This window comes from Pogona vitticeps, chromosome 3, assembly GCF_051106095.1.
Source record: "Pogona vitticeps strain Pit_001003342236 chromosome 3, PviZW2.1, whole genome shotgun sequence".
Lineage (NCBI taxonomy): Eukaryota > Metazoa > Chordata > Lepidosauria > Squamata > Agamidae > Pogona > Pogona vitticeps.
The window spans coordinates 189,464,866-189,481,909 of record NC_135785.1 but is presented as its reverse complement, the minus strand read 5'-3'; the positions used below and the strand labels follow the sequence as shown (position 1 = coordinate 189,481,909).

General features: G+C 38.6%; 1 protein-coding gene across 2 annotated transcripts in view; it reads left to right on the top strand.

The window, feature by feature from the left end:
- The first annotated feature begins 9,742 nt into the window (after positions 1-9,742).
- LOC140705709 (uncharacterized) overlaps positions 9,743-17,044 on the top strand; it is a 55,343-nt gene continuing 48,041 nt past the window's right edge. For both annotated transcript variants that reach the window (XM_078390458.1, XM_078390457.1), the window contains exon 1: positions 9,743-17,042. The gene's annotated coding sequence lies outside the window, so the exon portion shown is untranslated. The remainder of the gene's footprint in view (positions 17,043-17,044) is intronic.

Below are 17,044 nucleotides of genomic sequence, written 5' to 3'. Positions count from 1 at the left end.
CTCTCCTCTCTGACACTCACTAACTCCCTGGACTCTGAACTCACCCACCCCCCTTCTAGTTTTTCTGGCTCTGCCTCCCAATAGCTCCAACTGGTACTTGCAAATAATCTCTTACATGAGCCAGAGCAAGGTGATCACCGCAGGAGGCAATACTGCTGGCAATATTTTCAGTCGTATTTTGTGATTAAACACCTAATTCATGTACATTCACCACACTGTCACATCTTGCAATAATTCATGGTTTTGTAATGAAAAAGCACAGAAAAATAAACCAGTAGAATGAAGTAGTGAAAAACAGAATATGGATATGATCTAGCTTCTTCTTTAGGGGGGAAAATGTTTACATATTTAGGGTTTTAACCATTAATAAAGGCTATAAATGTTACTTCATTGCCTATTATAATACTCTAAGTGAAACATTTTTAGATAGAGAATTTGTACATCAAAACAAAGGTTGATAATATTCCTCTGTAGGTTTATCTTACACATGCTGAGTTTCAAACAGGTAAAGTTTCTTTCCATTTATCTGTCCTCAGATTTAGTAATAACTCATTAACAATCTCTTTACCATCAAAATGTTCTCTTTTAAGACAAGTCAGAGATGATATGGTGATGAGGAAAAGAAACCACCCCTGTAGAAAAAAAAGACTTTCCACCATGATTTACTCTCCTTCAAAATAATTTCCTATGCTGGTTCACTTCACTCTGCAAACGGCTTGATTTCACCCACATGACTCTAGTTGACATATTCAATATATTTATGGCACCCAATTTCTGTATACGCAAGCATTTTAATTGTGGTTCTTTCTAGGGATTAGAGTGTATATTGCTACCTTTAAGAAATTCTGCCAACAATCAATGCCCTCTATTTTGATGAATTCAGTGGTGCTTGAGCACCGTGTTGGCATTTCATTAACAGTATTAAAGCCTGGATATTCCAGTGTAGATGGCAGATAAATGCTTCTTATTTAATAGTGTGAGAAAGCTTTACATTTAGTTGAATCATATTATCAAATGAACATGCATGGTATTGGATCTGCCTGAAAATCATATGCAGTGCTACGCAATTTTTTTGCCTATGAATATGGTTATAACAGATGTGATTTCCAGTGTCCATGGCTGCCTCCAACATCAGTTCATCCCTATTTTTCTTTTTCTTTTTTCCCATTCCATAGTCTTTTTTGCCAGAGTCTTCCATCCTCATTCTAGTTGATCAGAGATGTGCCAGGCCAGGTTCCAAACTGGGCTGCACTGTTAAATAGCACAGACCTATGAGTAAGATTGCTCCTGAACATCTCTGACCAACCATGGACAAGCTACTGAGAGCAAAGGAGAGCTGTGATCCAACTGTAAGCTATGTCTCCACCTACACGTTTTGGTTGTCTGTGGCCAAAGTGTCACTTATTTTAAAATGTCTGCTGTCACTATGCTTAGCATGCAACCCTTAGGAGTTGTCACGGAAAAGTATATGTTGATTGTACAGCCTGTGGTCTACTTCCTACTGTTTGTTTTAATTTCTGTTGCAGAGTGTATTGCCCATTTACATCAGGGATGAGATCATAGGCTGTTTTAAATAGCTCATCCTGAAAAAAAGGAGAAAAATGAGAATTGTTGCTCCTGTAAGTCGTAGAAACAGTGGTTCTCTTTCTAACACCTCCATGCACATATTTAAAGGTTTAAAATGGCTTTTCCCCCCATATGTTGAAATAGAATTTTACTCATTTCCAGTTTCATTTTAAGGTGGTTGTTTTATATTGAGAGGGGAGGTGGTGCAGATCTTAGAGATCCCCATAAATGGCCCATGGACGCCAAGAGTTTGTTCAGCCATTCCCATTTAATGGAATCTGGATACTCAAAAGGCTCTAATGAGAGGAAACTCATCTCCATGAAATGTGGCAAGATGGCAGACCACAAGGAGAACATTCATTGTGTCATATTACAAACCATAGCTCTTCAGGTAGAGGCACAAATCACCTCCCCAGTTTTTGTTTTTGTTTTTTGGTTGCTCTTTTGTATGTGTATCCTTCCTTCCTTCCTTTTCCTTCCTTCCTTCCTTCCCTTCCATCCTTCCTTCCTTCCTTCCTTCCTTCCTTCCTTCCTTCCTTCCTTCCTTCCTTCCTTCCCTTCCATCCTTCCTTCCTTCCTTCCTTCCTTCCTTCCTTCCTTCCTTCCTTCCTTCCCTTCCATCCTTCCTTCCTTCCTTCCTTCCTTCCTTACTTACTTACTTACTTACTTACTTACTTACTTTAGCAGCTAACTCTGTCCCCCATTGCTTTCTTTATGTGAATGACTGTGACTGAAAAAACAAAGGATTCTTTGTCACATATAGGCTCTACCCCTCAGCATAAACAGTTTTACTTTCTCTAAGATGTTGAAGATACTGGATACTGTAATACAGTGGTGCCTCGCATAGCGAGGTTAATCCGTTCCGGATTAACCTTCGCTATGCTGAAGCATCGCTGAACGGGGCAGCGATTTCCATTGGAACGCATTAAACATCGTTTAATGCGTTCCAAATAGGGCAAATACTCACCGTTCAGCGAAGCTTCTTCATGGTCGGCAGCCATTTTCGCGCCCTCGCCTCGCTTAACAAGGGTGCGAAAACACTGCGCGCGGCCATTTTAGGCCATTTCCCGGCTTCCGGCGGCCATTTTGGCCGCCGAACAGCTGATCGGCGGGGGTCGTTTTGCGAAGATCGGTAAGCGAAACGCTTACCGGTCTTCGCAAAGCGAATTTTTCCCTATGGGAAAAACGTTGTGCAATCGCATTAGCGATCCGAAAAAACGGATCGCTATGCGATTTAATCGTTATACGGTGCGCTCGTTAAGCGAGGCACCACTGTACCTGAATAGGAGAAAAGAAAGAAAGCAAAAAGGATAGAACATGATGGGAGCTTTGCCTGCCCATTTGGAGTTTGAACAGTAGCTGATGACACTGAGTCTCACCCATTGCATCCCACTTCAGAGCCCTTTAATTTTCCCATTTTCATGTTGTCCCCCATTATTTAGAGCCATATAAATATGCACAAATCCTCTGAAATATCTGGATACATATAAAACTGGATGAGCTACAGATCATCTCAAAGCAGTCAGGTGCAATTTGTAAGACAACTAATTGTGACGGAATCAGAGCTGATGATAATCATTCACTGTTACATCCTACCTGAAGATATGTTCAGCTGCAATTGGAACATATTCACTGAAGCCTTTTGTTTAGTCTTTAAGTGTGTGACTGCTTTTGACACCCCCCTTTCAGCAATTTCTATGTATGGAATCTGAGGCATCTGCAAAAGTGGGGTTCCTGCTTGTCTGGAAGCTCCATGTAAGCAATAACTCTGAAAATGGAGTTCTTCCTAATACTTAGAGCCTACATATGAGCAGAAACATCTCCTCTTTAGAAAATAAAAACAGCAGAAAGGGGATGGCTTAGGCACTCCTTCAAAGCATCATAGGTTTATCTGTGAAGGCAAGACCTAAATAGGACTTGGGACATTAATAGAATCAGGCGGCGGGGGGGGAATGAAACAGAAGGGTCAGGTCCAATGAGTGCATCCCTGCTCTACCTCCCTTACCTGCTACTACATGACACTACACACCACACATGTTTGGACAACAGGTTATTGCTTTATCTGCTATGGTCTAGGGTCATAAGATTCCAGAGGATTATTTTAGACATGTATTCTTTACAAAACTGAAGGGACAAAACCAGCTTTGTGCAATCATTTGTTATGAGAGGGGTAAAAAAAATGGTTAGTCTGTCTTTAATCAGGCGCTCCCTGCTCAGAAAATGACTTCTTGTGACAGATTTCTCAATCATGTTTTCAGTGTCTTTGTTTTTAAGTCAGCCTGATTTATTCCCAAGGCATTCTTGTTTTAGTGAAATTGTTCCCAATATATATTCAAAGGAAGTCGTAAAGTATACATTTTGGAAGTAACAAAATGGCAATGGAATGTAATGTTTGGATAGGGTCTCCTTAGTGAATGAACTAAACTTTGGTTTTTCACCTCTCACCTAATAGATCACGTGCCCAAAATGACATTCAACACCAGACAAATATGGAATATAATAATATTTCAGGGAGCAACTGAAAGTGTAGTTTCTTGAGAGGTTTGTAGGCAATTCTTTTGAATAAAAAGCTTACTTTAAAAACAGTCCTCTGATAATTGCAATTAAACTTGGTGGTGTTTTTAACCGGACATGATTCAGCTTTAGTTAAACATTTTCAGGTGCTATTGATTTCAGGGAGGTGATTAGGCATATGGTGAACCCTTTCTCATTAAAACCAAGTGGTAAAGGAGTAGCTATTATTGGCTCACTTGTGCCCAAACTATCAATCCATGTCCAGCATGTATACAATGATGCATGGTGCCATTCAGTTTCGCAAATACACTGTCCATACATAGAAATTTTGCTTAATCTGTGTGTGAAAATGTCAGCGCCCATTCAAATGGCAGCTCAGGGTTTTGCCCCATATCTGTGCAATGAAATGACTCACTTCATTCAATCTGGAGTTTCAAAATGACTACTGGGTAATAAGGATGAGAATTTGGGGTTAACATGAATGAGGGAAAACATGAAAGAGGCCTTTGTTTTATCAGAGGAAAAGAAAAGGAAAAAATATAAGGAAGATGAAAATATTGTGGCACCTTAAAGACAAATTGCTATATTTTAATATGAGTTTTCATGGACAAGTCCACTTCCTTAGACATAAGAATGGGAGCTTATGGCAAGTATTTATACATCTAAAGTTTTTATTTTATTTTCACTTCTGGATTCTTTCAGTAATTTCCAAAAGAGAGCCTCCGAAATCTGAATGCTTCATTTTAATGAAAGAGAAGATCATGAAAACTTTGGATTCCCTGTTGAATGGGAATTTTTGTGTTACTTGGTTAGATTACTGTGAATTACTCACCTTGTCCCATGTCTTTTAAAGTAGTTTTTAGGGATTCCACAGCACTTTTGAATTGATTTTCTGTTTCCTGCCTGCTCCTTCATTTTTGTAGCATACCCCATTTCGGTTCTCCATGGCTGAGAGACCAAATGTGGGGAAACAAAATGAAAGAAACGCAAAGAGACATTTCCATTTATGTTTAACAAAAGGGCTAGTAAGCCAAAGACCCAAAAATGAATGAGGCACCCCCTGAAATTAACCTGACATTAATAAAATCTGAAAGTTTAAGTGTGCACATCTCTACTGAGTAGAACCATGGAATTTCCCAGAGGATCAGTCCATGAATTCTACTTCACATGTAAAGCTGCTTCCTTAAAATGGATGTACAAGGTACTCACGTCTTCAAATACTAGCATGACACCTAAAGTGCTCTTTGATCATTAGGTTTGCAATCCACTAGTAAGAACATAGAGTGAAAGCATATGTAAATCAGCCCCAGTTCTGACTTGGAGATTTTGGCCAGCCATTTAAGCTTAGCTGTTTTAACTAATGCTTATTGCCTTCAACAGAAACAATGTATTGGTTTGGAAATATAAAGCCAGAATCATGTTCAGAAATGCAGTGTGTGTAATGCCCCACAACTATGGCACACCACAAGATCTCCAGCTTGCACTTGTGTGAGCCAAAGATTAAACTGATTTATAGCAATGGGAGTTTTACATGTGCAAGAGGGTAGTGAATGCCCTCTTGTGCAAGCTATGAAAAAGACAACCATACATATAATGGGCACTTGGTAGAAATGCAGGCTAATGCCTTAAGAACAGAAATGCAGAATTCGTATTTGTTTCCCTGGGGATATGAATACGAATATCAGCACCACAGGTGCCTAAGAAAACTGGACTTTCCCCCCCAAGCCAGCAGGTCCATTTACCATTCAGTGCAGTGTGTGCTACCAGTGTTCTCATCACACCAGTCTGGGAAGCAACCTCACTGGCAGTTCCATGCCTCCCACACACAGTCAACCACTCCAACAAGGAGGCAAGATATGAGTCTCTCCACTTAGCTGTTCAGCAGATGGCTGTGCAGAGAGGTGGGAAAGCACCGGCGGGGCTGCTTACTGCACTGACACAACAAGAACGACACTAGCTGTATGAGCTGTGCAGTGAGCAATAAGTGGACCTGCTGGTTCAGGGGAGAGAATACAATTTTCCTGGCACCTGTGGTGCCAATATTTGTATTTGTATCCCCAGGGATACGAATACAAATGTCCCATGTCTACTTAAGAATATAGTAGTGTTTGGGCTTATCCTTATCTATAATGCCAGTTGTTCATTTTATCACATTTTCTGTGGATATTTCTGTGTTGTACAGTAGCTCAGTGTATGACAATGCATCATTTTAGGTTTACAACATGATACACCAGTGAACCTTCCATATACTTATGCTGGAAAGCTCACTGCTAATTACAGTACCACTGCAACTCACAGTCTCTAATGAGAAACCACCATAGCTTCATGGTGATCCATGGACCATTGAAAACATACTTATATGAACTATCTCAGTTTAGATTATGGTACTGGAAACAGAAAAAAGCAGTAGCAACTATGCCATATCAACTAATAAGAGCATCATTCATAACTGTAGCGACAGAGGAAGATAATGATACTATATTTTAACAGACTTATTACTATCAACTGTATCAATAAACTTGAGAATCTCTCTTATGTACTAACATCTTGTTCACAATGTAGTTGTAACAATATTGTATCTCCACTGTATCTATACCACAAACACTCTGGGTGTACAGTACCAGTTATGGTTTTATACAATTTATCTCAATTGTATTTTAGAATCTTATTTTGTATTGTATCTAGACCACAGCTGCGATACAATGATATCTGCAAGCGGGATCCGAAGGCCTTAGGAATAGACCTCAACAGATGAGAAACCCAGACATCTGAGCATTCAGCCTGGAGGCAGGCATTGCATCATGGCCTCTCCCAATTTGAAGAGAACTTTGTCCAGCAGGCCGAGGCAAAGAGGAAGTCACAAAAGCAACAAAACCAGGGAGCTGGACAGGGGACAGATTGGATTTGTTTTCGGTGTGGAAGTGTCACTCTCGAATTGGCCTCCTCAGCCACACTAGACGCTGTTCCAAGTCCTCCATACAGAGCACATTACCATAGTCTTTCGAGACTGAAGGATGCCTAACCTATACTTCCTTAATGCTGTATATATTTTATACATTCTCCAAATGGTATTCTGATCCTGCCCCTCAGACTAGGGAACAGCAGAGGCCATTCAGGCCCCAGCCCCAATAGCCAGCCATACCTGATGGGAGTCTTTATGACCCATCCATGGGCTATCAAAATAAATAAAGAAACCCCCATCCTACACCAGGAATTGACATTGTGGTGGTAAAGTATGGCCAGATGGCTACACTTAGAATAACAAAAGGGCCCTCTATATCCTGTCCAAAGTGGCATTGGAATGTCAGGGGAGGAAGGCAGCAATAATGAATACTCTTGTTCCCAGACTTTCAGGCAGCATCTTGGGCACAGGTCAAAGAAACATCAAGGCATAAAATTGATATTTTCTTCTGACCAATAGATTGGCTAAGTTAGCATCTCAGATCCAATGAGGTGCAAGATCCAAGGTTGGGGTACAGATGACCAATAGGTCAACTGCAGAAACACCTGAAGTCCAATCACTGCCGAGATCCAAAAGTTGGGATACAGATGACCAATAGCAATGTAGTACTTTTATGGCTCTTTGTCTGTAACCATTATAAAACATAGGCTCACTCTTTGTTCTGGGTCTCCCTCTGATTTAAGATGGGAGGCCCAGCTGAACTTTTGTACTTTAATAAAATTGGATTGTTCAACTGGCTTGTGTGTTAGCCTGTCTGTCCTTGCCAGAGATTCGAACTTAAAAATATAAGGTAACAATACACGAGTGAACATTCCATATACTTATGCTGGAAAGCTCAGTGCTAATTACAGTACCACTGCAACTCACAGTCTCTAACGAGACACCACCATAGCTTCATGGTGATCCATGGACCATTGAAAACACACTTATATGAACTATCTCAATTTAGATCATGGTACTGGAAACAGAAAAAAGCAGTAGCAACTATGGCATATCAACTAATAAGAGCATCATTCATAACTGTTTCAAGATATACCAGGCATCATAATTTGATGCTCTTAGAAGAAACAGAGCAGAAAAGTTTAGGAGGAGTACCAGAACTGGAACTGTATCTGTGCTTATGGACTTCTTATGCTATGGTTACAACTAGAAAGAATCAAATGTTTTTGTGTATCATTTCTGATCTGTTCACAAGCAGCAGCCAGTTTCCATTACTGCTGCAGTATGTGAAGGTTCATTGGTTTATTGTCTGGAATTTCCACTGAATAATTGATGAAGAAGTGTGGCAAGTCAGCTATGAAAACTAATATTGATTTATGACTAAACAGTTCTTATTACTGTACAGTTCTCATTATCAAACAGTTCTGGTGTCAACCAAATTATTTCAGTTATAGTTTATATGTAAATAAAATCTATCCTGGAGGGTTTATGTTCATAATATGAGTAGATGTAACTCCAGTGTCAAAAATAAATGTTTCATTGGCATAATAGCTGCATTATTCAAAACCTCATCTGAGTATCGATAAAATTTCAATCATCAGTTCTATTCTTTTATATTATGCACAGAAATGGCTGTAAGTAAAATGAGCTTTTAGATTTTGTAATCTTAAAATCCAAGTTTTACATTTTTGATTTCCAAAAAAACAGTTGGGAATGCTGACATACATTTCTATATAGTCAAAGGTCATATGTATATGCACTTGTCATTCATATATATATGAAAGGCTTCTCCTGAGCAACAAATTCTGCTTGCACCCAAACTCTTTTTGTGATTACCGGTATCTCCTGTATGTGACCTTGGATTGCCTTGACTTCATTTCCCTGCCTCTTTGCTGTTTCCGATTAAACTTGTTAAGCTCTGGATTATATATGGGTGTTTGCTTTGGATGTCCCTCATTTAGCTTACATTACTGTCTGGTAGGACAATCTCTGAGAGCTTGACACTGTTTAGATTGTCCCTGCCCATCTCATCTACTATTGACAGTGCAGCACCTCACTTCTGTGATTCCTTCTATTCAAGAAGAGACAACCAAATCCAAAACATCTATAGTAACTCTATTCAGAGCATGCAGCCTTTCTATGTCTAAGATCCCTTGTTTGATCAGACTTTTGGCTTGGCCATAACTCATGGACATTAGATACTACATCTATAGTATATTTTCTTTGATTTGAAAGAAAATGAGGAAAGACATTTAACTCAATGATATTTTGACATTTCCATATTATTTTCTGTATTATGAAGGAATAATTGTAAACAGATTTAATCTTTCCCTTTCTTTCACATTAAAAAGAACAGCAATTTATATATAATCTCAGTACTGTGACTCTTGCTGTTGTTGGTCTTTTTAAATGACCCATTCCTGATCACTACTTATTTAAAAAAGAAAATATTATTTTTAGCAAAGAAGAAATAGCTGACATGTACAAAAAGGAATTATTCTTTTTATCGTGTTCTCTCTCTCTCTCTCTCTCTCTCTCTCTGCACTGTTATGTTATAGCAGCAAAATGACAGCTGTGAAAATATAACAGGGCCAAACCTATTTTGAGGATATGCTGAACTCGTAAATTCAGTCCTAATGAATCTGTCACTGTATTCTGAAAAGCCTGTTTGGGATATTACCTTTGCTGTAATAAAAAGGATGAATACCCCCAAATAATAATGCCTTGGTTTATCAAGAAACAACTGCCATGTTAGGGCAAGTAAAATGGGCTAAAAGTCTATGAAACGCCACAGAATAATGATGCATGTTTCAAAAGCTTTGAAACTTGGTATCAGCCATACTTTCTGAGGGCCAGTTTATTTTATAGTCAATGAAATAAGAAGGCAACATTCTAGACTAACAATTATAATAAAGAGAAAAAAGCTATGAAGCCAAAATATTGTTGAAAATAGCCAAACATGTCAATAAAAACAATGAATAAGACACACTACAGTAGTTTGCATCTTCCATTTGCACATATTTTCTATCATTCTAAAATCTATATTTATTCCCCAGAAATGCCACAATTCAACATATTAGTACTATGTCTTTCATCAAATGTAACTCTCTGGGCATTTTGATACCAGATCCCTGTATTCCCTGAAATGATGATACATGATATGTAATGATATTGACAAACGATGGGACTTGTAGTCACATAAAAGAAGATGGACTCTTTCAAGTTCTGTTAAGACGAGTTAAAAGCAATGGAATATATGAGATTGTTTTTACAGAGTTGCCTGGTACAAGATGAGCCTGTTACTAAGATAAGGGCAAGGCCACAGAGAGAGGCCCAAGAAGACCAAACAAGAACACCACTTTAATTGGAAACAAGATAAAAACACCAGCAGACTCATGAGAAATATGGGTAGAGAGATGTGTTGTTTTCTTGCAATTAATTGGATAACAGCTGCTAAGTGTCAAAAAGAAGGAGGTCTTAGACATGTAGAAAAATGATTGTTTTGCATATGTGAGAGCTTCTCTTTTTGTTGCTGGTTGGTGTATGTTGAAGAATGTTTTGCAGGATGTAGCAAAGAAAAACAGTTTGTTTTTTTTGAAACCAGGAAGAGGAGGAGGGAATAGCCCAGCTTAGAAGCCAAGATGATTACTTACCTTAGTTTCTACTATTTTGTATTTTAAATGAAAAATAGCAGCTTTATTTAACCATTATGGCTTTTGGATATGTATAATGGTTAATTGCTTCTCCATAACAACTGTATTCTTAATGAAACTTTATTTTCTTAATAAAAACAAATATAATCCTTACTGAGGACTGAAACAGCAGGGCTTACATCTAAATCCAGTGGTGATTTGATAACAGGTTCGACTTTGCAGGCCTGTTGTGTTGTCTAAGGAAGCACAAAGTCAACACTTGATAGCTTTGGAAGTAAGCAAATGTTTTCTCTTAAGGTCAGGCTTGTCCATGGGGCTTATGCTACGCACTTCTGAGGCCTAAAGGACCTACTTCAGAGATAAAGGTGGTAGATTTGCTCCCACAGTGACTCCCTGTCCAAACCTCATACTCTCTTTAGGGAGAGGTGACTGTTACCTGATACAATATCTAAGTAGTTCTGAACCTATGGAACATGTTGGAACCAGGTGCAATCACTAAGAATTTACTATCCCTCAACATCCATGTCCTCCTGCAAATATGATGTGCCATCTCCTACTGACTGAACTGCCACAGTTTATCTACTTGTGACCTTTTCAGACCCCAGGAATAATTAGGGTCACTCCATGTTTCTCCCAATCTGGTCCTCTTCCCAGCAGCATATCATACATTATAATACCAGCATGCCTGTAAACACATAAATATCCTCTTTTGTTGTTTTTCGCTGCTGCTGCTGTTTTCTTGTTGTTATTTTTATTAATAATTGCGAGAGATTATTTAATAAAGGATTTAGAGGGAAACATGATTCCACAGTTTGGAACCATTATACTGTATGAAAGACCTGAGTACACTAAAAAAAATTACAACTCAGTAAAGCTAGACAGACCTTCAGATCACTCTATTCTCTCCTTCCCTGCTCCTCTTTCTCTAAACCGCCAGATAATATAAGGAGAGATGGGCACAAGCCACCAGTTCGTCCTGGTTTGCTTATCACCACAAGAAGTGTTCACCGGTTTGGCACCCTGCCCCTCTGACTCAGAGGCAGCATCCCAATTTCCCTGCCACGTCTCCTCCAGGTGCTGTCTCTGAATGGACACCTGCCAGAGAGGAGAGGCACTGAAGCACAGAACAGTAAATAAACCAGTAAACATGCCAGTTCATGGCCATCTCTAAATGTAAGGGAAAGAGATCTCCTTCCAGAAAAGCAGACCAAGGGAACTTTTTTAAATAAGAGATCATTTTATTCTGTGTTTTACTTTTATTTTGGATATTGCTTTTATTATGATTTTGAATATGATACATGTTTAATGCTTTTAAAATATTGTAATAATTTATGATTTAGCTTTTAACTTTATTTCTTTTTATACTGTAAGCCACCTTGGATCCTTTCAGAGAAAGATGACATATAACTATTTTAAATAAATAAATAAATAAAAGGGACAAGAGAAGGCTACTAACATGTGGAGAGAGGGGCACAACTAACTGGGGAGAGAAGAGAAAATTAAGAACCTGGGGAGACATAAATTGGAATGCTATTCCATAGAAGAATTACTATAATGACATGCTGAATTCATTCCTAATTTTAGAAGTGGTAGGATAGCGGTATGGGTCCTTGACATAATTCTACCACTATTGAGTTATGAAAAGCTTTAGCATGTCATTATACTGATTCTTCTCTAAAGCAATATGACATGCAAATATTTCAGAGGTTCTGAAAAAAGAACTGGGACACACCTCTTGAGTGCACAGAAAGAGCATCTCAGAGTTTCACTGGAATGGTGGATAGTAACAGATAAGGAGAAAAACACCCTTACCACAGCACCAAATGTATACATATTCGACTTCTGTGAATGAGATATAACATGTGTACAAGACCCTTCATCTTGATATACAAGATGATAAACTTCCAATGCAAGAGGGGGATTCTTAGGAAGGGCCATGCATTAATATGAAATAAGTACAGTATTATGATATCTAAAAGAAAACAATGGGAATATGCAAGCTTGGAAAATGGCCCTTCAGAAAATTTTCAGAGTTGGAAAAGATTTTATAGTTGTTTTGTATTTAATCTTTTGCGAGTAAATGCATTGATTTGGTTGAGGGCTATTGGATTGTTCCCAGGCATCTTCTCTTCCATCAATATAACCTTGCCTCATCTGTGTGAATAGTGCCCATGAGCACCTATAAAAGATTGAGTTCCCATAACACCATACATTTCACCAGTAGAAGGTTAAAGAACAAAAAACAGGAACAGAAAGGGTGGGGGGGAAGACAACCAGTACTGATACACAATATAATTAAATATAGTTCCATTAAAAAAAAAAAAACAAAAATCCAAGAAGCTTAATCTGCCATGGAACATTTCTGAAATCCTTTAAGTCAACACTTTCAACAGTAACTATGATCATAGCAGTGGTGGAGTTGCAGCATTTCAGAAGACAGACCCTTCAGAAAGCTTTTCAACATGGAAAAGATGGGGCAGTAAATTCCTGTCTAGTCTTCAAAAACCAATACATTAATGCAAATGTGGATTATTCCTCAAGCATCTTCTTTTCCATCAGTACAGCCTTCCAGTACGTACAAGACAAGGATTTTTTTCCCAAAGGAAGTATCAATCCAGGCCCAAATTATGTGTATAATTCAGTCTCCACATTATTAAAAGTGCAAGTCCTTAAAAAGCAAATGTTTGCATCACTTTGCATTTTCCAAATTATCTTGCTTTTGTTTTGTGATTAGCCACTGGGGGTAAACACAAGGCTCATTTACAAGGCTGATTGTTCAGGCCTGAAGCTTTGAAAGAACTGCATGTCGGGGAGAGGGTGAAGTTGAAAAAACAGTGCCCTTAGTATGTAATGTAATTCTTACAATCTAGACAAATACATTAATTGTTGGTCTGTTGTTTGTGACTGTCAGGTCCTTGAGTCTTTGGCAGTCAACAATGATGAACTAGTCAAACATTTTCCCACAGTCTTGTCCTTCATAACATAAAAATAAGGTTTGCTGAACTGCGTGTTTTAGTAATAAATATCTCACTGAATTAAATGTTGGTTATGTTTCTTTTATCATTGAATTAGTAAATTACAACTTCCTCAGTACAATTTGTATACCTACTTGATCATATCTTTTTAAAATTAACTGTAGTTATGTAGCTACTGAGCCACACCAACGTTTGCTTTTCCTCACAAAGTTTTCCCAGTGTCGAGCTGGATAAACACATTGGCAAAGCAGCTACCACAAAGTCTCTAGACTCACAAAGAGAGTAGGGCTTAACAAGAAGCTAACAGCATATACCAAGATACAGGTCTATAAAGCCTGTGTCCTGAGTACACTCCTGTACTGCAGTGAGTCCTGGACCCCAGGAGAGGAAGTTGAATATATTCCATATGTGTTGTCTCTGACACGTTTTTGGTATCACTTGGCAGGACCAAGTTTCAAATAGTGTGGCCCTAGAACAAGCTGGAATTTTTAACATGTCTACATTATTGAAACAGTGACATCTACATTGGCTCAGGCATGTCATGAGAATATCTGACAGTCAGATTCCAAAAGATCTCCTGTATGGAGAATTAGTGCAGGGAAAGCACCCCAGAGGGGGAACCACAGCTGTGAACAAGAATATCTGGAAGTAGGATCTGAAGGCCTTAGGAATGGACCTCAACAGATGGCAAACCTTGACATCTGAGTGTTCATCCTGGAGGCAGGCAGTGCAGCATGGCCTCTCCCATTTTGAAGAGGCATTTGTCCAGCAGGCCGAGGCAATGAGGCAGTCACAAAGCCAGCAAAATCAAGGAGCTGGACAGGGGACAGATTGTATTTGTCTTCAGCGTGGAAGGGATTGTCACTCTCGAATTGGCCTTTTCAGCCACACTAGACGCTGTTCCAGGTCCTCAATACAGAGCATGTTACCATAGTCTCTCAAAACTGAAAGATGCCTATTACTACGACAACATGGGAATCTCTTCCCCAATGTCTGGTAGCTTTCTGACTTCAAAACTTCCGACTTCCAGAAGTTTTTTAATTGAAGGTTTTAAATGAAGGTTTTAATTTTAATTTTAATTGATAGTCATGGATCTAGATTGTTTTTGTAGATTGTTTTTGTTTTAACTGTATTGTTTTTTAGTTTGTTTGTTTTAATTGATTTGTTTTAATTGATGTTGGAAGCTGCCCAGAGACTCTTGCAGAGTGCGGGCAGCATAGAAGTTGAATGGATAAATATAAAGATAAAACACTGTGCCCTGAAGCTGTGGGCTGAATTTGACCTGTGGTTTCTACACTTATGAAAGACTGACACATTTACACAGACAATTTTTCTGAAGAAAAACTAGGATGTCACTCAAGAAGATTAGTATTTGTGAAATGCTTAGCTGTGTCTGTTATGAAGTGGGGGAAGAAGTCATGGTAAGAATGCTTCACTATTGCTGTCAGTCATATCACAATGTATAGCACTTCTAGCATTCAGACTGCAGAGTTATTTCCTCAAGATGGGCAATTTGTTCAGGATCTAGAAAGCAAGAACTGAAGGCAGTCAGACTGACAGACGCTTAAATGATTGTTCAGTATAAGTCTTCCTTTTCCATTAAAATAAAAGTAGAAAACAATTGTGGGTAAGGAGCACTGAGTATTTTAGAAGTATTTCACACACACAAACATACAGAGAGAGAGAGAGATTTTAAAATTGTGCCTAGAAGTAATTAGACCAGAAGTGATACTTCCAACCATGCTTTGCTGCAACCTCCACACTTAGTGAATCAAGGCTACCATTTCTATTAAGACAGGGAGAGGCTTTGGTTCAAAACACACACACACACACACACACACACACACACACACACACACACACACACACACACACACACACACAGGTTTTAGGAGGAAGAATGCTTACCAGGGCAACAGCTGTAACTTCATTTCTTTTTTAAAAGTTCAAATCAAAAGCCGGAACAGATCTCAGATGAATTTCCATAATGGCATAAAAATTAGACTCAGATGTTTGAACTACATTACAAGGGTCTGCTCCCATTGTCACAACGGGTTCTATCACTTTTTATATGAGATACACAAATTAAGACCATCATAGTAAGCCTTCTTCTCCCTATCCTTAGCAATTTTACCCACTCAAACATGCATCTTTTGTTTTATTGTTCACTCACCCACAAATCAGGTGAACCTATGTCAAGGAATGTTGCAGCAATTTCCAACAAGGGAAAACGTCTTCCTTTATCCTCTGTCTCAGGTACCTTTCATACATGCATGTTAAACCTGATGACTACAGCATCAACTGGTAACTTGGATGTGTGAATGAGGCATCACACTGTAGATGGAACTCGAGCATACATGAAAGCGTAAGTCATAACTCTAATTTATCAGATATGGTTAGACTGATTGCTTATATACCACCATAAAGGAGGACATGGAACTCCAAAAAGGAGGATGAAAGATAATATAAATTTGCAAAAAATAAATAAATAGTGAATTGGGCTGTCTACACTCAAGAAGGATGTATGGCTATCCTTAATTAGCTTTATTATGTAAACTAATTGAAATAACACTAGTCTGGCAGAGCAAAACATAATTTCCCTCAAGGATCAAAAGTATCTAAGTTGGACCCTGAATTATATCAATTTAGTAGTTACTGTAATTGATTGTTTTATGGTTCATATGATTCTTTAGATGGCTATGTATCACCATGAATTGTATTAAGCCATAAAAAATGTGTGGCCTTTGGTCTTATTTTAGGAGAACAAAATGGCTGAGATTGTTTATAGTCATTTTGTCATTCTGTCTGAAGTCAGTCTGCAGCAAAAAGGGTAAGAAAAATATCATCCGTTGGACTAAGGCTATGCTGCAGTTAATAATAATTTTTAGAGATGGGTTTTAACAGTAATAAAAATGGAAACATGGGATTGGTGCCATAAAATCCGTCAAATAAATGCAAAAAGGACATAAACCTGAAAAAATAGCTTTCATATAAAACCTTCCCACAAGATAAAATGCAACTTTTGGGTTAAAAAAAGAGAGTCGTATCTCCTGCAACTTCCATAAATAATTCACTGCTAGCTTGTAAACAATAGAGAAGCACAGTATGAATGCCAAAGAGGGCCTTATATATGTCATAAAGCCACTCAAAAGTGCACTCGCTGCAGCAAGGCTGACTGGGAGCTGTGATGTGCAGGAAAAGGAACTGCTAAGCTGAGGTCATCACTTAGTAGAAAACAATTTCCCTCATACAGAGAAGCAGACTTACTGCTGTGCCTCTGACACAGATAGATCGAGTTTAGGAAACGAGACTGCATAATATGGGCTTTCAGGAGGGAAAGAGATTGTGGGCGCACCTTATGAATGACCTGAAGTGGGCACAAAATAAATGACTCGGCTTAGAATCACCAGAGGAAATTGGCATTACATGAAGGT